This window comes from Micromesistius poutassou (genome assembly GCF_964030765.1).
Source record: "Micromesistius poutassou genome assembly, chromosome: 14".
NCBI classification, from domain to species: Eukaryota; Metazoa; Chordata; class Actinopteri; order Gadiformes; family Gadidae; genus Micromesistius; species Micromesistius poutassou.
In genome coordinates this window covers 13,228,279-13,254,025 of record NC_140284.1, presented here as the reverse complement: position 1 = coordinate 13,254,025, position 25,747 = coordinate 13,228,279, and the positions used below count along the sequence as shown (strand labels likewise).

At 43.1% G+C, this 25,747-nt stretch overlaps 1 protein-coding gene across 1 annotated transcript in view; it reads left to right on the top strand.

The window, feature by feature from the left end:
* The first annotated feature begins 380 nt into the window (after positions 1-380).
* raph1a (Ras association (RalGDS/AF-6) and pleckstrin homology domains 1a) overlaps positions 381-25,747 on the top strand; it is an 86,802-nt gene continuing 61,435 nt past the window's right edge. The window contains 2 exon segments of the mRNA XM_084478217.1: positions 381-522; positions 14,628-14,691. The gene's annotated coding sequence lies outside the window, so the exon portion shown is untranslated.

Below are 25,747 nucleotides of genomic sequence, written 5' to 3'. Positions count from 1 at the left end.
TAATATTTATAGTAGGCCTATGATATATGATACATGCTGTATTATGTTTTATAATCTATGTATAATACATATCGATATTTTATATGATACGACATAGTTACATGAGCCATGTTACATATGAGATTAGATATTATATGTTATAGGATTGTAGTCCTATAGATATTATACATTAGGCCTTTATGATGAATATTATAAGCTATGATATATTGTTATCATGTAACATTGTTTATGATATATTATTATGATAGATGGTGTATTATATATTTTATATCCCAGTAAGATGAGCAACCAGCGGTCTAAGCCATCGGGAGCGCGCAGGGAATCCAGGCGCGTCCCCGTTTTTTACGGTATGGAGCTGGGCTCGGAGCAGTGTGTGCATGTGTGTGTGTGTATGTGTGTGTGTGTGTATGTGTGTGTGTGAGTGGTATCTAGGAGGTTCACTCCATGCCGGTACCCCGGTCCAACCGATCAACAATCCGGGAATAACGCCGCCGACCCGCCGTCCGCCGGAGCCCCGCATCGGTGAGTCAATCTCCTCCCCGCCACACAGCGCTGCATCCCGGCTGTAGCTCCAGCTAAACCCGCTATCTTACGACGTGTGTGTGTGTGTGTGTGTGTGTGTGTGTGTGTGTGTGTGTGTGTGTGTGTGTGTGTGTGTGTGTGTGTGTGTGTGTGTGTGTGTGTGTGTGTGTGTGTGTGGTGTGGGGGTGAACGCTCCTCTGTTCTCGGCACTGAGATGCGGGCTTCAGACAGCTGGGGATCCCGGCCTGGGCCTCGGCCTTTATGTGTGTGTTATGTGTGTGTTATGTGTGTTTGTGCTCTGGTGCACCGGGTAGCTCGTGCTCAACGTGTCGTCGGGCCTGTTCGGTGTTTCGGTTCGCTCCGTTTCGGCCTAAACACGGACCGACCACAGGATGATGTCCCGGAGCACAAGGCGTGGCGTGCCGCGGATATGGGCGTGTTCTGTAGCCGCACAACCACCCGGCCCTCTCCCTGGAAAACGCTGTGTGTGTGTGTGTGTGTGTGTGTGTGTGTGTGTGTGTGTGTGGGTGTGGGTGTGGGTGTGGGTGCGTGGGTGTGGGTGTGGGTGTGGGTGTGGGTGCGGGTGTTTGTTTGTCTATCCGTCTATCTGACTGCATTATGGGCTGTCTGTCTGTCTTGTCAGCCTTCATCACAAAGTAGGTCTGGTTCTGTTGTAGAGAGAGTCCTCAGATCAGATAGGCAGGAGGTATAAGTACGTTATTTTTTAAATTATTATTTTCATTTATTTTTTATTTTACAGGAAAGTATTAAAGGTAACAAAGTTACAATTTAAAACGGGCCTGACCTTAGTCTAAAGCACATATAACATTAACACATTTACATACAGCACATAACAGGAACATGGCAGACATCAGCAGGACAATCACAGACTGAACACACAGTGGTCTATAAACAGTCAGTGAGTAACAGTTTGTATGCCTTTTTGACTTTGTTATTGCAGTAGCAGTACGTTATTGTAGTAGTTTATAGGTCATAGTACGTTTGTACTAGTCATTTATAGGTCGTAGTATGTTGTTGTAGTAGTTTATAGGTCGTAGTATGTTATGGTAGTAGTTTATAGATCTTAGTATGTTATGGTAGTAGTTTATAGGTCGTAGTATGTTATGGTAGTAGTTTTTAGGTCGTAGTGCATTTGTGGTAGTAGTTTATAGGTTGTAGTATGTTATAGTAGTAGTTTATAGATCGTAGTAGATTGTAGTTTATAGGGAGTAGATTGTAGTTTATAGGTAGTAGTATGTATAAGGTAGTCATTTATGGGTAGTAGTACCTTATGGTAGTAGTTCATGGGTAGTAGTACATTATTGTAGTAGTTTATAGGGCGTAGTACATTGTAGGTAGTAGTTTGGGTAGTAGTACATTATGGTAGTGGTTTATAGATCATAGTAGGTAGTAGTTTATAGGTAGTATTTCATAATAGGTAGTAGTTTATGGGTAGTATCAGGCCCCTTTCACACACAGTCCAGGTAAATAACCTGGATAACACATAAAAGCACCGTTCATTCACACATGCATCTTGTCTGTTGTTATATTCTACTGTGTGTGTGTGTGTGTGTGTGTGTGTGTGTGTCTGGGGGGGGGGGGGGGGTTATAATCTCAAATGAGTATATTGTATAACTGGATAATATGGAGTTAAACTCTGTCCTTCTGTATGTCTGATATACAGACAGAATACTGACCCCTCTCCCCCCCTCCCTGCTTGTGTTTAAGGCAATTTCATTAAGTTATTGTGAAAGAGTGTGACTCATTCTGTTCTCTGGCTCAATGGTATTCTTCCCTGCAGTCCCCGCCTCTCCACTCCTCTCCTATCCTCTCTCCTCCTCCCCCCTCCTCTCATCTCCTCCCCTCCTCCTCTCCTCTCCTCCCCTTTCCTCTTCTCTCTCCCCGCCTTTCCTCTCCTCTCTCTTCCTCTCCTTATCTCCTCCCCTCCTCCTCTCCTCCCCTCTCTCCTCCTCTCTCCTCTCCTCCTCTCCCCTCTCCTTCTCTCTACTCTCCTCTCTTCCTCTCTCCTCCTCTCCTCTCATCTCCTCTCCTCCCTCCTCCTCTCTTCCCCTCTCCTCTCTCCTCTCCTCCTCTCTCCTCTGCTTTCCTCTCCTCCTCTCTCCCCTCCCCTCCCCTCCTCTCTCCTCTCCTCTAATCTCCTTCCCTTCCCTCTCCTCTGCTCTGCTTTCCTCTCCTCACCTTCCCTCTCCTCTCCTATTCTCTCTTCTCTCCTCATGGTATATTTATATATTAAGCTGTTTTTTGTGGTTCCTACTGCAGCTGTTGTTTCTGGCAGGACGTATTTGGAGGGCGCACGGCCAGCGAGTCGGGTGGAAAGTGGGATCAGGACTCGTGTGTTTGTGTCTCAGTGGAAATTTCCACACATGATAAGTGAAAAGAGTGGTTCTTCTTCTGTGGTGGGGAACTGTGGTAGTCAGAGCATCTGCAGACACTATTCTCCATCCCAACCCTGCACTCCGAGAGAACCGCTAGAGCCAGGCACTAGCTGGCTACTATTCTCTGAGAGCAAGGCACTGACACTGCAGGGTTAGAGGTTCTATTCCCTGTGTATCTCAGTAGGTAGAGCAAGGCACTAACACTGCAGGGTTAAGGGTTCTATTCCCTGTGTAGCTCAGTGGGTACAGCATATTCCATGTTTAATAGAAGTGGTCTCTTTCTTCTATTAGATGTAGGGTATCACCTGGACAAGCAGTCAGGTTGATAGCAGACATGACGTCACACGGTGAGGCGGTTCATTATGTCTATTTAGAGCAGCGGTTCTTACACCTTTTCATCTCAGGACCCAAATACCATTTGTGTTCTTCCAGCCCCTCTGGTGCTCAGCATTTTGTGACGGGCGTTGCTAGGCCTTGACCCGCCTCCAACTGGGTCCCCCACCATTGTGGGTCCAGACCCAGAGTTTAAGAAACACTGATCTAGAGGGATCTGATCTAGAGGGATCTGATCTAGAGGGATGTGATCTAGAGGGACCTGATCTAGAGGGACGTGATCTAGAAGGATGTGATCTAGAGGGATCTGATCTAGAGGGACGTGATCTAGAAGGATGTGATCTAGAGGGATCTGATCTAGAGGGATGTGATCTAGAGGGATCTGATCAGAGGGATGTGGTCTAGAGGGACCTGATCTAGAGGGACCTGATCTAGAGGGATGTGATCTAGAGGGACCTGATCTAGAGGGACCTGATCTAGAGGGACCTGATCTAGAGGAATGTGATCTAGAGCAGTGATTCTTAACCATAGGGCCGCGGCCCACACTTGGGCCGCCAGCGCCCCCCAGAGGGCCACAAAAAACTTTCAGTTTTGCACCTGTGGGCCGCAAGGGCCGCGAGACTGCGTGCAGCTTTCGACCACGTGGTGGCGTTTTTTTTTTTGTCAATGTATCTTTATTACCACTCAGTTGTTAACAAGCGCCAATACACATAGATGAAGCGGCAAAAATGGAGAAGTTTTTAAAAAGAAAAAATGAAGACGAATGTCCTGCCAACCCCCCCACCCAAAAGACAAAGTTTTTACGGAAATACAATCTCGACTTCATTAAATACGGTTTCGTAAATGGAGGAACAGAGGCAGTGCCAAAAGCCCAGTGTGTGGAGTGTGGGCTAATGCTGTCCAACGAAGCCCTCAAGCCCTCAAAACTACAGCGGCATCTAGAGACCAAGCACCCGAATCTCGTGGGAAAGCCGGTGGAATATTTTAAGAGGAAGGAAAGTGGGCTGCAGATGCAGAAAAGGTCTGTCGTGTCACTGACAAGCAACTCTAAATGTGCATTGAAAGCGAGCTACCTTGTAGCCAGACGTGTGGCACAGAGTAAGAAAGCATTCACCATAGCGGAGGAGTTGGTTCTGCCTGCCGCTGTTGATATGTGCCGTGAGATGGTCGGAGAGGCCGCTGCAAAAAAGCTGCTGACCATCCCACTCTCAAACGACACTGTGAGTCACCGTATCGCGGACATGGCATCAGACATACAGCATCAACTTATAGAAAGAATAAAAAGCAGCCCTTTTTTTTCTTTGCAATTAGACGAGTCCACGGATGTCACGAATGCTGCACTGCTGCTTGTTTTTGTTCGCTATCGCTGGGACAGTAGTTTGCACGAAGACATACTGTTTTGTGGAGAGCTACCAACACGAACTACGGCTCAGGAATGTTTCCGCTGCATGGATAACTACTTCACTGAGAACGGCCTGGACTGGCAGAACTGTGTCGGGGTGTGCAGTGACGGTGCAGCATCAATGACTGGCAGGCATCATGGTGTCATTAGACAGATCCTTGATCGTGCACCAGAAGCTAAATGGACACACTGTTTTCTCCACCGTGAAAGCCTTGCAGCAAAAAAGATGTCACCAGACCTCCACCAGGTGATGGATGTAAGTGTGAAAACCATAAACTTTATTAAAAACAATGCTGTGAACTCCAGATGTTTTGCTAAGCTTTGTGAGGACATAGAAGCAGATCATGTCCAACTGCTATATCACAGTGAAGTGAGATGGCTTTCCAGAGGACTGGTCCTCAATCGTTTGTTTGAACTGAGGAATGAGGTCTTCTCTTTTCTCAGTGAGAAAAAATCTAATCTTGTACATTACTATGCTGACACAATGTTCACAGCAAAACTTGCCTACCTCTGTGACATTTTTTCACTACTGAACCAACTGAACACCTCACTTCAAGGAAGAAACAGCAACATATTTTGTGTTGCAGACAAAGTTGAAGCTTTCAAGAGGAAACTTGCTTTGTGGACCAAGAGGGCCCAGGAAAATAGGATGGACATGTTTCCACTTTTGTCTGACATTTTGGAAAACTCCCCTCAGGTGAAGATCAGCGACTCAGTCTCCCAGCACCTCTCACAACTGGCAGAGAAATTTGGTGACTACTTTCCTGAGGATCCCAGAGAGGGAAACATGTGGATTTTGGACCCATTTTCAGTGGATCCCACTGCAAATGATGTTGCTTTGCCCTCACACCTGGAATCCCAGCTTCTGGACGTTTCCACTGACAGCACTTTAAAGCTGCAGTGGGGCAAACTGGACCTGGGCTCATTCTGGGTTGCTGTCTCAAAGGAGTACCCATGTCTTGCACTGAGGGCTGTGAAACTCCTTCTCCCATTCACAACTACGTACCTGTGTGAATCAGGATTCTCCATTGTGGCCACAACTAAGACCAAAGCCCGAAACAGACTCAGAGCAACACTGGAGTCTACTCTGAGAGTGAGCCTTTCTCCCATTCCACCCAGACTGGATCTGATTATGTCTCAGAAGCAGGCCCAAGTGTCTCATTAAGAGGTCAAGATAAAAAAGGAGTTGTATTATTGTTGTTATTGTTGTTCATTGTTGTTATTATTTGTGTCATTGTTCATTTGTCACAGATATAAAGATTATTCTGGTTCTGCCATGCAAAAATGGAGACTGCTGAAGCAATTTTCAAATAGCTTTGCAGATTATAAGGCTATAGTTTCATTTGCACTTTATTTCAATTTCATTTAGTTTATTTATTTAATTCAAAAATAGATTTATATTATTTGAATGCATTTATTTTATCACCCCCTTTTATTGATTGATTGATTATTTATATATATATATATATATATTATTTTTTTTAATTAATTTAAAGTAAAATCCTAATATTGGTCTTTTTTATTATTATTTAAAAGCCTGACTTGATCCTTGAAATTTTTTCTTGTCACAGCTTGATTTGGTCCATGAATTATCAGCCTGTTCGGTGTCTTGATACAGTATGTGTAGGTTTACATACACATGTTTAATAAAAGTATTTGTGATGATCCCATTTTATCATGTCATTTTATTTGATAAGGTTTTTGCTTGTTAAACAGTTAGTGGATTTGGTTTATTATTGAATACAAATCAAACCGAGAATGAGGTCAATTAAACCTATACAGTGTTAATATTTAATGGGCCCCGGGCCACTTTGTACTATAAAAATTGGGCCTCAAGGTCAAAAAGGTTAAGAACCCCTGATCTAGAGGGACCTCAGTGCAGGATGTCTTTACAGCAGTTGTGAATGTCGCATTATCCATGACTATGAATATCTTCTATATTTATATGCATAGATATAGATATTTATATTTATTACACGGCTCTTCTCAATGCTGTGGAACGCTCCGTTCACTTGCATGGGCCTTCCCGACTTCCGGTGGTGAATTATTTTTTAATAATTCAATTTTCAATAATAATAGTTGCTAAGCATATAATGACCGCTGTCAAGGAAAGTGGATTTTTTCACGTCTTTCGTATCACTCCACAAGTAACTTATCAACCCCAGCGTACTCGGTTGCTAAGCGGAATCAACGTCTTTGGCGTACTATTTCTCTGCTGATCAACACTACGAATGCTAGTAACAAATCAATTGTAAAAAAACACACTGTGTGAAGTTATTTTTTAGTTTGAGCAAGTAGCTGTGTAATAAGCGGGATAATGTATAGAACGCCGCCGGTCATTATTGGGAACACCTCCGCTTCGCGTCAGTGTCCTGTTCGCCCTGTCAGGGCTTATTTCCCGTTAATGACCGGCATTTTATGAATATTATGTTTACGTATACATCTATATTTTGTATTAAGACAGCCATCATTTAATGAACTCTACGCTGTACACTGTATTTGTATATCTTAGATATATTTATATGATATAATAGTAAAAACAAACTAGAAATATAGCTGCAGCACTGCACCAATAAGCACTGTGGAGTCAGTAGCATAGAGGGAAATCCTTACGTACACGAGGGGACCGTTACAGCATCACACCTCCAGTGACATGGTGCAAACATTTGAGATTAAAGGTTAACCAAAAAGCCTTGAACCTCACCATGTGCCAGCTGGGTTCAATAGGTCACCCAGCTGGTAACTGAGGAGAACTCCCATCCGTCTAGAAGGAGAGAGGAAGGTCAGATACCAGACGGACATGATGGATGACGGATGAGTACTTAAATAACCAAATCTTTGAAAGTGTTAAGTTTGTGATCTTTGTATCGCCAAGGAAGGACGGAAAAGTTGTGCCGTGGACAAGAATAAGTTCCTCTGCTTCCTCCCCCTTTTCTCTGTTAACTAAACGATGTTTATCCTTCCAATGTGCTGTCTTTTGTCAATCATGTGGTGCACTCTTGCCTTTGGTGGTCATAAGATGTATCTTGTACCAAAATATGTGTTTTCAATGGGAAATTCCTATTGGAATTAGTGTCATTCTTTTGATTTAGACATACTAATCCCACTCCAAAGAGTCTAGCAAAGCAAGTGTGATGGTTTAGGAGTAGGTCGAGAAAGTGTTCCAGCCTTAAATTCGTAATGACGACAATGAGTCCTTTTGTCTTCAGCGTCTTTGTAGGCCATGTGAAGCTGCATCATCTGACACAAGAATCATGGCATCAGGGAGAAAACCCTGGTGAATATAGTCATATGAAAGAGGACCTATTATGGAAAATGGCTTACTGCTGGCCCTTCCACTTGTTCCACATCTTAACCATGACTTAAGCAGAGGAAAATAAATCTGGAAGTCCACCTGTGTTTGTCTCGTTCAAGGCTTTGTTCCAAACAGGTTTGATAGAACTGCAGTAATGTAAGATTATCATAATCCAGCCCCTCTCAGGGGAATAATCACTCCCATTCAAAACACAGAGGTGTTCTGTTAAAGCAGGAGTCTCAAACTCGCGGCCTGCGGGCCAAATGCGGCCCACTACCTAATTTTATGTGGCCCGCGAGAGCTTCAAATAAATTATTTTATTAGGAGAAAATGCAAAAAAGTTCTGCCACACACCTCTGATAACCTATAATTCATTCTCCAACAAGAAGCCCTGCGTGGACTGGTCCTGGAACTGGATGATATAATGACCACGGTCATCTGGTCATCACATCGCAGGGATTCAGGCTCATAGCCTGGATCACTGCCAGTTCCAGCAGTTTTTGAAGGAGAGGGCATGGAGTATGGAGATGTGCCGTACCATACAGAATTAAGGTGGCTGGTTATGAGTGCCTTTTTGAGCTTAGTAAAGTTATTATTTTATTATTTTTGAGCTTAGTAAAGTTGATGTAATAACTTGTGTTTGATAATGTATTTTTTATTCACTTGAACAGATCTTTGATTGATGGAGTAATGTGTGTTTCTTAACTTGATAAATTAAAGGGATTTATGTTATTATAACACAGAGCAATGTGCTTACATATATTACATAAATGAACAAATGACAAAAACAAACATGAAATGAACAAAACAAAAAAAACACAAAAACACACATTGGAACACACTGGCCCTTTGAGGGCAACCATAATGCTTATGTGGCCCGGGGTGAACATGAGTTTGAGCCCCCTGTGTTAAAGGATGTGTGGAGCTCTGTCTGGGCAGCGGTTGACTGCAGCGTCCAATAGAAAGTTGAGCTTTTCGGACACTTAAAGTGTAACGGCACGGTGTGTGTGGATGGTGAAGCTCTGTCTGAGCAGCAATTTATTTAATGCCCGCAACTTCCGTGGCACGTTAAGTATAACTCTGTATAACTCTGTTTAAGTATAACTATGGTATGTGTGGATGGTGAAGCTCCTTCACATTAAGTATAACTCTGTATAACTCTGTTTAAGTATAACTCTACGGTATGTGTGGGTGGTGAAGCTCCTTCAGCACATTCTGCCAAAACCTGTAAAATGACAGGACTGAGTGGAATATGAACTTTTTAATCACAGCAACAGTGAGCTGATTTGTGTGTGTGATGTGGAAACCCCCTCGTCGTCGGCGGGTTTGCTAACGAAATTAACAGAGTCTTTTGAGTTGCGACGATTTATTTTGTGCAAACCAGGCAAAAAATGAAAAAGCAATATAACACAGGTTCTTCCTCACTGGGGTGTAAGTGTGGACCTCCTGGTCAGTACCGTCGTCGGGGTCGGCGGGACTGCTCCTCCCGTCGCCGCCGGCCTACTGCTGGGGAGAAGTGTTCACTCGTTAGTAAAACGGGTTGCGTCTCTCTACAATCGCAACTTTCTGCTCCTAGTCCACTTCCCTGTCTCCCTTCCCTCCCACCCCTTAAGACCTCTTCCCCCAGGTGCTCCCAATCCCCATGATTGCCCGGACCCGCTTGATGAGCCATCTCGCACAGCTGTGCGGAGTGGGACGTATCTCCGTTCACTACCTGTCCATGTTGCTGCGGAGGCTTGTCCCTGGCCGACGGCGGGGGGGTTGCCACAGTGATCAGACTGCTTCCTCAATGAGGGCCAGTTCACAGCCGGATCTGCATCTATGTTAAAACATGGAGCCACTCCGTACTAAAGACCAGCAAAGGAGGATGTAATTGCTGCCTGAGTTTCCCGCTACAATAAAGAGGCATCTGAGCCCATGTGTACGCAGCCAGGTCACTAACGTACAACAAGTACAACACCAACAGCTGATACAGCAACATATGAAGAATGTAGGTACTGACATTTTACTAGACATTGAACAGGTTATAGAGGTGACTACATGCTGCTCCAGTCAAAGGGTCTGAACCCAGATTACATCCCCCGGGGGTCCGGGAACCTGGGGTGTGTCCGCAGACCCACACTGTCAAACCCCCCTGACCCTTGACCCCCTGACCCACAGGGTCAAACCCCCCTGACCTAGGGCTGGGCGATATGGCTGAAAACTGTATCACGATATATTATTGATAAAAAAAAATTTAAAGGACCAGGAGAAAAATATAAACGTTAACAGTTTTATTTTAAACTTAACCTTCCCCTGATTGTAGGTAGATAGGGAAAAGGAATGTCAACACAACCATGGAAAACTCAAATAAATATAAACATAAGTCTGAATGAAAATGAATATCACAATGAAAACTTAACAATTATCAATTATAAAGTGCTCAAAAACATGTGCTACAAAAAAGTGTTCTAAAACATTTGCAGTGTTAAATGTAAACATAAGAGATGAGATCATGAGATCACTATTGCATTACTTGGTAGGTGGATTAAAGCTTATCTTCAACCTAGAACATGGAACATATGGATGTCATTGTTGTTGGGACATGGAAATATGTCCAGTACTGTCATGAACCATCATCCATGTTGTAAAGATCGCTAGTTAGCATGTTCGCTAACTAGCTAATTAGCGCCTATTAGCGATTTTGTTGTTATGCTTGCTATCCATGTTATAACGAAAATGCCTACATTAAACAGAATAATGATAACGCCATCAAAGGGGGAAATGGGACATGGAGATATGTCCAGTACTGTCATGAACCTTTCGTTTCTCACATCGCGCTGTTTCTGTTATGAAACACACACGCGAGATGAGATGGCGCAGCCAAACATGATACTGTTACATGATTGGCCATTGGCGTGTCACTCCATACGTTACTCTCCACAGGTATCAGAGGACACGTGCCTTTGTTCACGCAACCAACCTTGCTTCGCAACCTCTGGTTCAAAGCGGAGCTAGACTCTTTTCTCCGTTAACTTCCAACGAGGAAAAAAATTATCGAAACCTTCTATCGAACGCATTTTCTATTGATATTGATTACGTGTCTATCACAATACATATCGTTATCGTTTTATCGCCCAGCCCTACCCTGACCCCTGACCCACAGGGTCAAACCCCCCTGACCCCTGACCCCGCGTCCCAGGGATAAAATGCCATTGTTAGCATGGCATTGGCTAACTAGCTCAACAAAAAAATATCACACAAAAACTGGTTTGGATATTGAGAAACGTTCTGCTGGGGTCTCCTAACCCCTCCCCTTTCTGGAGAGGACTCGTCTACGGTGTGTTGGTCCTGGTTCTGGAGTCATGTTGGCAGTGAACTACTGCATCAAGCTTATTGATCTCTGTTCTCCGCTTGAAACCTGGCAATGAGGCGGCCAATCAGAGCAGTGCTGATTAGCATAACCCCACGCCCTTCACAGCCTGTTTTTGAGAATTTTTCTTTATATATAGACTTCAAAAATGTACATTCTGAGAAAATTATAAATGGTTGAAAACGTCGTGAAAATACATTCCATTTGCACTGTTGTAGACCAGGGGTCTAGAACCTGGTGATGATCACGGACCACAGGCACAAACAATTACAGACGTCAAAGGCAAACATGCATGTGGTGTTGTCTTCTTCGTAGCTTTGTCTTGGTGGCTGTCAAGGCGGAAAAGCAGCCGGCCTCACATTAGTATGTAGATGGGACAGGTGTTAAGATTCTTAGTGCTGTGTGGCTAGTTCTGGGTATTCTGTCCTCACTTGAATCCAGAAGGACGGGAAGTGAGTGAAGAGAGATTTTTGTCCTCCAGCAGTTTGTCCTCTTGTATCGTATGCGGAGACGATCGTATCGTTCATCCCCAGTGCTCGGGTCCTGGTGGGAAACAGACCTGAAGCTCCACTGACCTGGTGGTCAGTGGAGTCAAGCATTCGCTTTCTCCCACACACTCTGCGTGTTTATATCATAGACACCTCTGTCAACTCGTTCTGCCCCTTAATCCAATTTGGCCTTAAAGGCAGACACTGTCTGTCATCTTGATAGAAATAACTAACGTAAAATTGCCCTACTTTCCACGTCAGTGGATTCATCCACTTGAATGGCGTACCATGGGGATGCACGAAGCCTCTCAAGCAACTGCAGCTCTACATCCTCGGCCATCCTTTATCCTCCTTACCGTGTTATCAGAGAGACAAACATGCCTTAGCAATTCCAGACATATGTGCTTTGCTGTAGGAAGAATCTATTTCTGTCACAAGGTTCCTTTCCCAAAGGTGAATCTGGTGGCCTATCTGGTGGTGTTTGCCACCTGATGGGAAGCTGTCAAAGCAGCTACATGGACGGGAGTTGTGGATTTCCGAATCTCCTTCTGGTTCTCTGGTTCACGTTTCTTCCTCTCACAATAATCTGCTGGTTTCCCTTTCAGTGCTGAATGTTTTGACTCAAGGTGTCAAAGTAATTCCGATGTGTTTATAGCCTCCTACGCTAGCTTCTCCTTGTACCACACCAAAGGTGTTGGCCGTGTGAACATCACCTTCTGCGGTGAGGCCATATTCGATGTAGCAGCTGTGGTATCTTTGATTTAACAATGCCCTTTTCCTCTTGGTTGCTGCAACCTCTTCATCGCCTTTGTCTGATACTTGACTGGTTTGGCGGCAGCCCCGGTGAAACAGTTTGTCAATGTTACCTACTTCTTCATCTTTTTTGTGCACAGATTGATGGTGGGCAAGTGCATTACGGATGGGTTTTGTGCGTCTACAAAACCGATAGCTAATTAAAACACAAATTCAAGGCTTCTATGAAATTACGAAATAACCATTTATTTCTTTATTTGATTACAATGGCCTACCTGGCCTCACACCTATAGTATAACGCTACGGTGTGTGGTGGATTTCATATACAACATTGCTCACACAACAACGGTATTTTAAAAAGTATCATAAAGTTGGTGTGCGTCATAACCATGGGAATAACACGCCCCCCTCTTTCCTAAAACTCAAAACAAGCCCAAAACAACATTTAAAATCACATAGTGTTGAATTACATCTGAATCAGTGGGCTCACTGGCTCTTTAATGGTGAACCAGAAATAATGAAATAGTTTTAAAAAGGAAGTCAGTCTTAACATGGCACTCCGCCCGCCCCCTCAGCCTGGCAGTGGCCCGACGTTGTAGAGCATAAGAAGACTCATTTGAGACCAGGTCCAACACTTTATGATAAAGTGGACCAGATGCCTTATGTAGCCCTCAAACCCAACAACACTACATTCAGAACCCTTTATGCACTACACTCCCCTAAGCACCAAATTCAGAACAGATGCCCGACCCCCATCATCCCTCCCACTGAACGTTGCCCTACCCTTCCTTGTGTCAATGGTAGGCAGGGCATGACGTGCATCAGGCGTACCGGCACTTTCTCTGGAGGCCGACGGGCTTGTTGGGCCGACAACACAACTTTTTTTATGTTTTACATTGTTGTCTGACGGCCCCTTAACATGTTACAGGCCGAAACGGCCAGTGGATCATATCATGTGTTTTAATTATTAATGATTATATGGCCCCCGGCTCCGTTAATTTGCAGAAGGCTTTGGAATCTTATCGTTCGTAGACTGAACATAGCCCTTAGCCCTGAGCCGTGATCCCTGATACTTGATCCCTAAGCCCTGAGCCCCTCAGAGCTCAGAGCCCTGAGCCCCTCAGAGCTCAGAGCCCTGAGCCCCTCAGAGCTCAGGGCTCTGAGCCCCTCAGAGCCCTGAGCCTCTCAGAGCCCTGAACCCCTCAGAGCTCAGAGCCCCTCAGAGCCCTGATCCCTAAGCTCTGATCCCTAAGCTCTGATCCCTAAGCTCTGATCCCCTAAGCTCTGATCCCTAAGCTCTGATCCCCTAAGCTCTGATCCCCTCAGAGCCCTGAGCCCCTCAGAGCTCTGAGCTCTGATCCCTGAGCTCTGATCCCTGAGCTCTGAGCTCATCCATACTTTGTGTGCGATGCTTTTGTCCCAGCCCTGCCAGAGGGGTAGGGGGTCCGGGTTCTTGAGGTTTAGGGGGGGGACCTGCTGGTAGGGCCTGGTGGTCCAGGTCTGGTGGCCTGGTGGTCTGGTGGTGGTCTGGTGGTTTTGTGGTCTGGTGGTGGTCTGGTGGTCTGGTGGTCTGGTGACCTGGTGGTCTGGTGGTCTGGTGGTCTGGTGGCCTGGTGGTCCGGGCCTGGTGGTCCGGGCCTGGTGGCCTGCGCTCGAGTCACAGGGTCATTTGTGGTCAAAGCTCCAGTTAAAATAGCCACTCTATTGTCGTAATGTGTTGATATGGAGTAGTTATGAAGTCCACAGCCTTGGGTAGGCTACTGGTGAAACACTGGTATCTCTGGGGGTCTTTGAGCTGAGACATCAGGGTCTTTTGTTTCACTCTGTCACGTGACAGAGTGTAACCTTATATGGAGCGCTCACTCCTAATGTGATTATTTTTACTATTGTAATATTACTGTACTATAAGTACTATTTATATATATAATTACTATGGTACTATTACACATGGTAACATGCTTATGTAATAAATGTAATTTAATGTTTAACTCACATGGTTAGCATCTCTGGTTAGCATTAGCATTGAGCAACGGGTACTGGAAAGGTCTCCATAATAACACAACTACCTTTTTCTCTGTTTCCACAGTGACAGGTCATCTACCTTTGGTGTGGGGGAGCTGACTGACTAGCCAGCGATCAAAAGACCTGCGGTAAACGCTTCTACTCCACTACTACTACTACTACTAACCTGAAATGACTCCTTACACAGTCTGTCCATATCACAGCTACAGTCTGTCCTTTATCACAGCTACAGTCTGTCCATATCACAGCTACAGTCTGTCCTTTATCACAGCTACAGTCTGTCCATATCACAGCTACAGTCTGTCCTTTATCACAGCTACAGTCTGTCCTTTATCACAGCTACAGTCTGTCCGGTATCACAGCTGCAGTCTGTCCTTTATCACAGCTACAGTCTGTCCTCTATCACAGTCTGTCCTTTCTCACAGTCTGTCCTTTATCACAGCTACAGTCTGTCCTTTATCACAGTCTGTCCTTTATCACAGCTACAGTCTGTCCTCTATCACAGTCTGTCCTTTATCACAGTCTGTCCTTTATCACAGCTACAGTCTGTCCTTTATCACAGTCTGTCCTTTATCACAGTCTGTCCTTTATCACAGCTACAGTCTGTCCTTTATCACAGTCTGTCCTTTATCACAGTCTGTCCTTTATCATAGTCTGTCCTTTATCACAGCTACAGTCTGTTCTTTATCACAGCTACAGTCTGTCCTCTATCACAGTCTGTCCTTTATCACAGTCTGTCCTTTATCACAGCTACAGTACGTCCTTTATCACAGTCTGTCCTTTATCACAGCTACAGTCTGTCCTTTATCACAGTCTGTCTTTTATCACAGATACAGTCTGTCCTTTATCACAGTCTGTCCTTTACCACAGCTACAGTCTGTCTTTTATCACAGATACAGTTTGTCCTTTATCACAGTCTGTCCTTTATCACAGCTACAGTCTGTTACCGCGCTGTGACCTCAGGGGGGCGCTGTAACTCGCAGTCAAACCTAAGCCAAACCCCTGCCCCGTTTGTCCAATGATCTGATAACTGGTATCTGGCCTTTGGCATGCTGAATCTTTTGGCCTCAAGGACCCAGAAGGTCCGTCTATTTTTACAGTGGAAGTCAATTGGGAAAAACAGCTACAGTCTGTCCTCTATCACAGTCTGTCTTTTATCACAGCTATACTACACAAATACTTTTTTCAACCACCGCCTCTTTCCCTTGACGGTGCACAAAGCCCGCACGGCGGACACAGACAGGTAAAAGCAAAGCAGTCTCAGCATAAACAGTTGTGAGTTAAATATGTCCATCGGGGAACATGTCAATTCCTCTAACGCTGACGTTTAACATAAATCAACACAGATTCACCTTGATCGTCAACTGTAGCCTTGCTGAACTCCCTGCATCCTCGCTGTCTTTATTCCTTTTTTCCAGATTCATATGGCGGTCTTATCATGGTAAACTAGCTCATTGTCAGGTGTTTAACAGTGACACGCACTCTGAGACAGTAAAGAAAGACAGGTCCTGTAGCTGCTACACACGTTTGATGTGCTCTCACCGTTCTCCTGTACAATAATGTGCACGTGCCAAGCAGTAGGCCTAGTCGGTCTTAACGTTTTATATTAAGGGTTTTATATGCCTATTCATTACATAATTAGCGCATTTGAAACTTGTGCGGCCTATATATGGGTGCGGCTTATGCACAATTCAGTTTTTTTTTAATACATAAATTAAAGGCTTGTGGTTTATCCACGATGCGGCCTATATGCAGGAAATTACGTTACTCTCTGTACTTTATCATAGTTAAAGTATACCTTTATCACATCTACTCTATGTACTTTATCATAGTTAAAGTATACCTTTATCACATCTACTCTCTGTACTTTATCTTAACAAGAGTTTCCGCGCGTGCGATGCGCATGCTCATTCTCTAGTTGTAATTAAACCCTTAGCTATAATGTGGAAACCCCAGTCGATAATGTAACAAATTTCTGAGTGAAAAATATAATAACATTTTGCCTATAATGTTACAACGTATAATATTTTGGTTCACCTAGTACGTTATGAAGCAAGCATAATCATTTTCTACTTATAAGTTTTCACACATGTCCTCTGCATTTTTGCCACATTTGTATATCAGGAGATTCGACTCCTAGGGTGATTCACACTTGATGCTTTATACGCGGACATCAATGTAATTTAGACATCAGTAGAATCAACGGGGGTTTAGGGGGGTGGGCTTGCAAGGGGCTGGATATGACGTTGGGTCTAAGTTTGCAAGAGGCGGGATTAGTGTGGCCGCTGTCACTGTAGTTTGTTTTGGTTTGACCACAGACAAAATGGAGGCAGAACGGGCACAACTCATCACGATCATCTTAAATGTTGCTAAAATGATGCATCATATATTCCGTTGCATCCACAAAATCCGAAGCATCGATCAATGAAAGGTTGGAGCATGAGTTAGAGACAAACAACGAAGAAGAAAGGCGTCACGAATGACTGTGTTACCGGAGAAAGAGAGCGTATTTTTTTGCTTCATTTCCCATATAACAAACACTGGGACAAATGTATTTGATTTCTGTATTTAACTGAGAAAACAGGGAGTGAAAGGCCGGGACCGTATAATGTTCAGCTAACATTTTCTATATACGCATGCAGCTGTGAACTCATGTATTGTAATTTATTGTATGATGTGTACTTTTAGGGTTATGATAAGACCTATCTTTTTGTGTTTGCCACGAATGACTCTTAAAAGCAGTGGCAACATTTAAATATTTTTTAACCATTCAGCAAACAAAAGGCAACAGGCTTATTATCATTTAGGGTGCCAATCAATGACATGCAGAAGCATCATCAACACGCCCACTGAGAAATACAGACTTTCTACTCCTCATTCACATATGAGGTAATTTACATTTCCTTCAGAGAAAGGGTAGTATTATTCAGGAGATTTTCGGGGTACAAATGTCAGGATATGTTGTTCACACATACGGCCCATCACGAGAATAGCAGGAGAATATCAGGACTTACACATGTGTCTGAAAGCAGCTAATGTGTGAGCATATGATTACATTATAAAATTAGTCAATTTATGGGTTACAGGGGTAATTTTTGAACGGAAAGTGTAGTATACTATGGATGCAAATCAATTATTCAATAGCTTTTACTGTTATTCAGGGCTCAAAGTGCATTGAAATTGTAAAAAAATGCATGGCAACTACTATTGGTTAGTTGAAAATAATAATAACAAACAGCTGAAAATTGTGTTTATTTACAGAAGCACCTTAGTGAAATAAAAAAAATAATAAAATAAATAAATAAAGTGTATAAAAAATAGTGGTGGGCATAGATTAATCTTTTAATCTAGATTAATCTTGGAATTAATCTAGATTAATCTAGATTAAAATGGCTCATTTGAATTCTGCCCGAAGGCATTCATAATATGTGTGTGCTACCTAAATAATGACTAAAACTAAGTCTTTGAGAACGGGTTTCTCAAGCCAGGTGGCACATTAGACCAGGGGCTCATCTCCTGTTTCCAAAATGCATCACAAACTCAAACGTGGGAAAATATAACGGCGCCGGGACGCGCTCTCGCTACAGGTCCACGGGACGCTTGTCTCCGGTGCGCGTCGCGGCGGGCAGCCGGGGCGGCGGTGGGGGCGGCGTAGACGGCAGATGGCTGGTACGCGTCCGCCTACCACTGTACCAAGGCGGGCAGCTCGGAGGAAGATTTGGGTTATTACAACAACAACACCAATTATTTTGACGCTCTGATGTCACGATCAACCCAAAACGTGTCATCGCTCACCCAAGTTGTTTCTATTATCATTGCTACATTGTCTCCAGCATATGGCGCGATTATGGACAGTATATTGTGTTAAACACTCAGCTTCTGGTTAGTTCAACTTTGAGAATAGATTAACGGCGATATTTTTTTTATCGCCCGATAAGAGTCTCGCGTTAACGCAGCACGTTAACGCCGATAACGGCCCATCACTAATAAAAAAAATATAAAAAATAAATAAAGTGTAACAACAGCTAAGGCAGCAACCTACCTAACTATAGTGAAATAAAGTACGGGCTTTTGTGGGGGAGGGGGAGAGGGAGACGGGGGGGGGGGGGCGGGTGGTGTGAGGGCAAGATTGCTGATTGTACATTGGCTGCCTGACGTGAGAGTTTAAGGTGTTTTTTTTTTTTTTTTTTATGTGTCATTGAGATTAACAGCCTACAGTCACACATAGCCTACACACAAAACATTAGAAAAATAAAACAGCTGAATCGGCAGGGGGGAGGGGGGATATCAATATCGCAAGTCATTGCGGGAGGCTCAAGGCAGTGAGTAATATTTTAAAAATAAATAACGTTTTTGTGTAGTCTATAGAGACAACGTCTCAGCTGGGAGAGTGTGTCCAGGGCGGGGCTGATCTTGATCTTGCCGTTGTCTTACAAAATCTGCGTCCGTGTGCGTGTGTGTCCACTGTGTCTGCGCGTGCGTGCAGTGTGTGCCTCCGTGTGTGCTCTGTGTGTGTGTGTGTGTGTGTGATTTGCGGGCTGCTCACATGCACACTTCACCAAGTGTGGAGGAATAACTCTCTGACAGGCCTGATAATATATAGTAGTAAGATAGTAAGATTTAAAGTATACCTTTATCACATCTACTCTCTGTACTTTATCATAGTTAAAGTATGTGTGTGTGTGTGTGTGTGTGTCGTGTAGTGTTACATGCTAGCTGCTGAGAGGAAGCAGCCTCAGTGTGGGTGGGGGGCGGGGGGGCAGTGTAAGTCATGTGATAATGAAATCAGCTGGTCTCAGGGGAAGTGATGTCATTGTATTGGATGGCTGCTACTTCCTGTTGCCACCCAGGAAGGCAGGCCGAGAGGAGGAGAGGAGAGAGGGTATGAGAATAACAGAGAGAGGAGGAGAGGAGGAGGAGAGGAGGAGGAGAGAGGATAGGAGAATAACAGAGAGGAGAGGAGGAGAGGAGGAGGAGAGAGAAGAGGAGGAGAGAGGAAAGGAGAGAGGGTAGGAGAATAACAGAGAGGAGCGGAGGAGGAGAGAGGAGAGGAGGAGAGGAGGAGGAGAGAGGAGAGGAGAGGAGGAGGAGAGGAGAGAGGGGGAGAATGGCGAGGAAATGATTACATGTTTCAGATAGACAGGAGTGTGCCACTGATAGCAGGCTAATTACTGTTTACACGCAGTTACACCGTGTGTGTGTGTGTGTGTGTGTGTGTGTGTGTGTGTGTGTGTGTGTGTGTGTGTGTGTGTGTGTGTGTGATGGCTAGCTAACCAGGAACAGCACTGGGCCACTGGAACTGTAACATGCAGCCTGGGTCTCAAACCTAACACACACACACACACACACACACACACACACACACACACACACTGATAGTAGTGTTGCAGGGTTTTCTCTCTATTTTAGAAGCTGTCTGCTATTATGGGATGCATTTGAAACATCAGTTCCAGGCTGCAGTACCCATGCCTGGCTGTTGGGAGGAAGTAAAACACCACTAACCACGTTCTTTTGCCCAATCCCAATTCTTTCCTTGGCCCTAGCCCTTAGCCCTATCCCTCGCTTTTGCGTGTTTACGTGTAGGTAGGGCTGTCCCAATAGTTGTTTCATTGAGGGCTAGGGGTAAGGGGAAGGGCTAACTATCCCATGGAATTTCGATTTTCGAGAGGCACCATCAAAAACGAGGGTGAGGCATCTCCTATAATGCCTTGTAAGAAAATAGAAAATCAAGAAAAATCACAGGCAAGATGGCGGCGAAAGATGCGACAGGATTGAAAACCACAAATGTAAGTGTTTTCTTTGTTAAAAAACATTTAAAAAATGATGATGACCATAGCATTATCCTTATGATCTTTCAATGTAGTATAGACATTTTCTTTATAAAAAGCATAACATAATCACTCGTATGCATGGCAGCTAGGGAACTTGCTAGCGAACTTTATACTTCATGACAGTACTAGACATAGTTCCATGTCGGCATGTCGATTGATGGTGTGAAACTTGTTTTTGGAATCGGAACAAGGTTACAATGATATCCATATGTTCCATGTTCCACGGACTTCAGGTTTGAAGATTAGCTTCAATCACTTGCCAGTAATGCAATAGTTATTTAAAAATGCCATGTAGCCTTGAGAATGGTGGATCAATGTGATGTAGTTTTTGACAAACCAGTGTCTTATTTCATTTATTTTGGTAGAAATATATCTATATCTATTCATATAGATATAGATAAAGATCTATATCTATATTTGTCAGTTATTATATATTGTACATAACATGTGGCCATATCACCCAGTTCTGCCATATAATTCTTTCTCATTTGCTATGTTTTCTTTCAGGAGATCATTGAGGCTGCTGCCACCACAGAGCCCAGCCCTCCACCATAGGCACCTCTTCTGCATTGGTAGACCTAAGCCCAGGGCTCCAGAGTGCGACCAATTTGGTCACATATGCGACCAAAAATTTGTAATGGTGTGCCTAAAATTATTCCTGGGTCACACTGGTGCACCCCACGTTTTCAATGCGAACACTTAAACTTCCGGTTTTCTCTAGTTTTGCCAGGTTTTGCCTAATTTGTTATTTAAAATGTGTTTATTATATATACTGGATGCAGACCAATACATGTAATTGTAGGATGCAACCTGGTCATTAAGATTTTTTTCTGTTTTCAAGCAAGGCACAATGAGACTGACTGTTCTAAATAAGTTTTTACATATATTCTGAAATGCACACAGGACTGTTATATCCCAAATTCGACTGTATAGGGCAGAGAACCCCAGGGATTGTGTGTTAGTTAAAATGTTTCTCAAGGTTTTCTAAAGTTGTTCTTAAGTTGTGCCAGGTTTTGCCTAATTTGTTATTTAAAATGTGTTTATACTGGATGCAGACCAATACATGTAACTGTAGAGATGCAACCTGGTCATTAAAATTATTACAAATGGGATTGATTTTTTTCTTCATTTCTTCATTTTTTTTCATTTGGCGGCCCTCAGTCAAATTTTGGGTTCCTAAATTGGCCCTCAGCTGTCAAAACTTTGAGATGGGGTGGGTCTTTGCTTCAAATATCAATGCTGAATTTTTGAAACGGTTTCAATAATCATTCTCTGCAGTATCGATACACAAATACCAGCTGCGCTTACTCGCTCTCTTCTCTCTGACAGCGAGTCAACAGAGACACGTCACTACAGTGCAGACATAGCCCCGCCTCCTACCACTCACTCACGGTCTCTTGCAGTAACTCCGCACTAGTCTCCATGCTCTGCGTGACGGTGTTAGCTTAAAGTTAGCCAACACAGCTAGCATGTCAAGTGCAGCACCTCTGCGACTGGTGTAGGTAGAGAAATAAAATGGCAGTAGTGCTGTTCAGTACTTTGGATTTGAGGAAAATTACCAAGGAAAGTCAAAAGACGCATGTATACCCATATGCAAGAACAAGGTTTTGGGTTTCATAGCTGTGCACATGCACAGCAATAGCGATCTTTTTCACAAAATGTTACCCGCACAAACTATACATTATATGAAAGTTAAGCCACTGATTCCAACAGTCCAAACTATATCACTCTGACTAAAACTCGCAAATAACAAATCAAGCACTTCCCCTTTCCTTTAACAACCAAAAAAGGTTGTTAATTGTTAATGTCTTACCTTTGTTGTTTTTGTCCTCAAAGTTGAGTTTGGTCACATAAAAATTAAATTGCCTTCAATCAGAACACATGTTCTGATATGTTCTATCTGGGGGCCGTATGGTGTATTTGCGAGTGTTTGGCTTGGTTTCATTCAAACATATTTGCCCTGAACTTTCAATAGAGGGGACAAGTGTCAAAATTGTACAATGGGTTCTCAAGATATCTACCCTGTAGTACTACAGGGCTACCAACTGATAAAGACCAACTGATTATTATTTCAGGTGGAAATGTAATCTTCCACCTATGCTGTGTTCTAGCGGTAACGCTTTATATTAAGGTCCATGTAATAAGCCTTAGTTAATAGGTAATAAGACCCTTATTATATGCTTATTAACCCTAACCCTAAACATACAAAGACTATCCTAAGTGTTAATCATAACATAGTAACATGTTTATTGTGAGATTATAATACTTTTATAAGCACGTATAAGAAACTTGTTAACTATTTATTGATTGCTTAATAACATTAATAATAGTCTTATGAGTTTCTTATAGTTAATAAAGGCATTACAAACCCATTTATTGAGTCTTACTAACTTACTTTGTTAAACTTTTGCTAAGCATTTTTGTTGCTTTATGAAGGTAAAAACAGCTTTATTATTCATTTATTAGCAGTAAAATATGCTCTATAGAACAATGCTTATTAAGGTTAATAAATCCTTTATTGAACTGCTAATTATGCATGTTCCAGGTATGGGATCAAAAACAAGAACAATGCATATTAAGATTAATAAGCCCTTTATTAAACTAACCCTATGTTGTCATGGTTGATAAAATGTGAAATAAAAAAACGACATATACTGTAAATACAATGTTATGGCGGTGAAGCACAAAAACACACTTTAAGACAGCTCTTTTGAAAAATTTCATTATAACTTTAATGAAAAATATTCTTGAACATCAACATTTTAAAAAAAACGGACTCGACTCAGACGAAGTCCGGCATCTCCATGGCCTCAGGGGATGGTTGAGAATGTCTCTGGCTGGTCTTTCACGTTACTGTATAAGGAAACACAAAGAATCATTGACCACAATAGACAGTTAGCAGACACGTGACAATAAGCAAAAGGGGGTGCAGTTCCCTATAAGGAAGGTGTCCCTGAAGTTCCGGACACACAAAATAAAGTATAGTTACTCCATAATGGTGACATTTTTGAAAAAAAACGAATTATTGATTTACATTCAGATAGTTGAGGGGTCAGCACAGAAATAACAATTTAGGATTAATTTTAATCTGTATCATGGACTAGACCGATTTTGGAGCATTACTTGGCTCCTTCCTGACAAGCCCTCATGAAACAACTATTACTATAAGATACGATTAGTTACCTAGTTTCATATGATAGCATAAGCTAAACGTTAGCTCAAAAATTTAGCATGCCAAATCCTCTGAAAGAAAGTAATGTAAGACAAAAATGTTTGCTTGCAAACAACTAGCTAGAACCAGCTAACGTTACTATAGCATTACATTCTTAAACTTACCAGAAGAGTCGTCCTCCAGTTCGGACCTCTTCCTCTTATCCATGTTTTCTGTCTTTGGTCTGTCAGTTGTTTTTTTCACAGACCTAGGCTGTTTCTCAATACCAAGTACGCAAACTTCAGACTTCCAAGTACAAACTTCCGAGGACGGGAGGACGCACCTGCAATTAGAACAGCAGCGGACTCTATGTCATCACCACCTCAGCTCTGTTAACTGTGCTACGGCCTCATGTAGGCATCTACTACTGAACAATATAAACAAATTATATAAAACACCCCCAGCCTCTTTCATTTTAAAATAGTGTGTAAATATGTTGAATGAATATAAATGAAAACATATGCATTTCGTGTGTATAAGCTATGCACACAACTTTTTATATGTAGGGTACAGATGCGCGTGCCGTGTGTATAACTTATACACGGCACGTGCATCTGTACCCTATATATAAAAAGTCAGTGGCGGGAAAAAGATTGTAGGAGTTATTGTTGGAGAGTAGGCTATTGATATAAGAATTACAAACGAGCGAGAAATTACACAAATTAGAAAAGAAACACACACACACACACGATCGGATGGATCCGGCCAGGATTTCCGTTGTGATGGGTTTCCTCTATCAGTGACTTAGATAGATAGATAGAGATTTATTTGTCCTTGCGGAAAATTGTTCTGTCCCATACAGTATGTCTGATACATTTATACAAAAAAGACAATAAGACAGTTAGACAAGACAGGATAAACAACAGAGTTTCCCTCAGCCAACCACCCCACCGCCCCACCCTACCACATCCCCCCACACTCAACATCAGGACAGAGGACACAAACCCACTATACATTATGAGTAGGATGGTAAAGTGCAGTTGTGCATACTGTGACAGTCCAGCTGGAAAGAAAATGCATAGTGCTATTTAAAATGCTGTCCTGCAGGTAATTTATTGTTCATAAGTGTAATACTAGTTGAAATAAATGACCTACTAGCTTGATTTGTTTGGAAATAGGGTAGCCTAAGCCTCCTCCCTGATGGCAACATCTCATATGCCTGGTGTAGAGGATGTGACATGTCTTCACCAATTGCTAGACCTTTCTTCAACGCCCTCCATTCACAGGTCATGGCCATACTGTCTGGCTTTTGTCCCGCAACCTTACTGGCCATGTTAACTATCTTGCTTAGTTTGCTTTTGTTGGTTAGTGACAAGGAGAAATACCACACAACAGAACAGAAAAGTAAAATGCTCTCCATGAAAGAGTGATAGAAGAGTAACATCATATCTCTATCCACTCTAAATTGTCTCAGCTTGCGCATAAAATGCAGCCTTTCCAGCCCCTTTTTATAGATGGTGTCGGTATTACTGGTCCATTGCAACTTATCATCTATTATTGTCCCTAAGTATTTGTATTCAGTTACAATCCCAATGTCTTCTCCATTTATAACCATACACTGGTGGGGCTGGCTCCCAGTTCTATAGTCTATTATTATTTCCTTTGTTTTCTTTATGTTTAAGAGAAGACAGCTGGACCTACACCAGTCTGTGAACTGATCCACCCAGGCCCTGTAGTGGGTCTCATAGTTATTCTGTATTAACCCCACTATTGCTGTGTCGTCTGCAAATTTGATTGTGACATGCTCAGGTGTATCACTTCTACACTCATTAGTGTAGAGAGTGAACAACACTGGTGAGATGACACTGCCCTGTGGGGATCCTGTATTGGTCATAATCGGGGAGGACACAGCTTCATTTACCCTAACACACTGTGCTCTCTCCGTCAGAAAGGACTCGACCCACCTAATTATGTTAGGATTTACCCGTAACTGCCACAGCCTCTCCATCATAATGTGGGGCCTGATGGTGTTGAAGGCGGAAGAAAAGTCTATGAAGAGAACCTGGGCATATCGTTTGGGCCTATCCAAGTGGCAATAGATATCATGGAGCAAGCGAAGATTTCCAGGCTTTAGGAATATAGTGTTATGTACTCGGTAATGTTGGTTTGGACCCCGGATGCAGATACAGAGGCAGTTCGGAC